At 42.5% G+C, this 1,034-nt stretch overlaps 1 protein-coding gene across 1 annotated transcript in view; it reads right to left on the minus strand.

Moving 5' to 3' along the window:
• The window catches only part of TRAPPC9 (trafficking protein particle complex 9), a gene marked incomplete at both ends in the record, with an annotated part of 201,795 nt that overhangs the window by 64,001 nt on the left and 136,760 nt on the right, over nucleotides 1-1,034 (minus strand). The window lies entirely within an intron of this gene.

Genomic DNA, 1,034 nt, shown 5'->3' on the forward strand with positions numbered 1-1,034 from the left:
TTCACAGCTTCGCGGTCACTCTGATGGTAGGAACGGATTGCAGTGAAGCAAACAGCAGCCGTGCTGCCCGTTTAAAAGGAGAACACAGCGTAGTTCTGACACTGAACGAAGAGGACCATGCAACAAATAATAAATGCAAACCAAGTATTTTAATCTGTATAATGAATCTTCTTGAAAATTATTTCAGTTAGATGCTGTGGTACTTCCAGGTTGATTGCTTATTAAACCTTGAAAACTTCACGGAGGCACAAAGAATGGCCGTTGTAGGGAAGAAACTGAACTCATTAAGAAGGTCCCTGGAATTCTGCAAACAGCTGCTCCAGATACTACGCTGTGACTTTGCAAGATTTACTTCACTGAAGTGGTTCCTCCGCTACACTCTCGAACGGCAGAATGCTTGCCAAACTTGCTTTAACCAATAAAGCCACACAGCTTTCGGTATCTTTTATAAGAGCTGGACACAATCTACTTACTAAAAAACTTCCTGTCACATTTTCAAGCATTTTTTACAAAAACTATTTAGGTGTTTCGTTATCTTTGCCTAACCTAAAATTCCCTTGCTATAACCACACATCATTATTGACCGCATTACCTGCCGTGAAAAACAGGCAGTGCCATGTATGTAATTAAAACCATAAGTCCCCTGGCAGCGTTCTCTTTCGCTGCAGCAAGAACACAAGTTTCTTTAAACTTATGCTTTAGCATAAGTCACGTTGTATCACTCTTCTTGCTCTAGACTTCCTCAAACTTGTCCACTTCCCTTCGCCCTACTCCAGGTTCAAGCCCCAGACGTTTCTGGAGGCTTTATACTTCTGTTGTTCGTAGGAACAGAAGAAACACTTCATGTTCTGCAAGCTACACTGCCGTCCGTCCGTCCTGGGACAGTTTTGTAATGGCATGTTCCCAGTGACTCGTTTCTTTTGTTTGGAAATGAAATGTGCTCCCACTATCTCCTAGGCTTACATTCCCTTCTTCCCTATCTTCGAGTTTTATTTCTTAAGACTGTTGGGGAAAAAGGTCCTCAGACCAGCAGG

This window comes from Buceros rhinoceros, unplaced genomic scaffold (assembly GCF_000710305.1).
Source record: "Buceros rhinoceros silvestris isolate BGI_N320 unplaced genomic scaffold, ASM71030v1 scaffold1443, whole genome shotgun sequence".
In the NCBI taxonomy this organism is placed as follows: Eukaryota; Metazoa; Chordata; class Aves; order Bucerotiformes; family Bucerotidae; genus Buceros; species Buceros rhinoceros.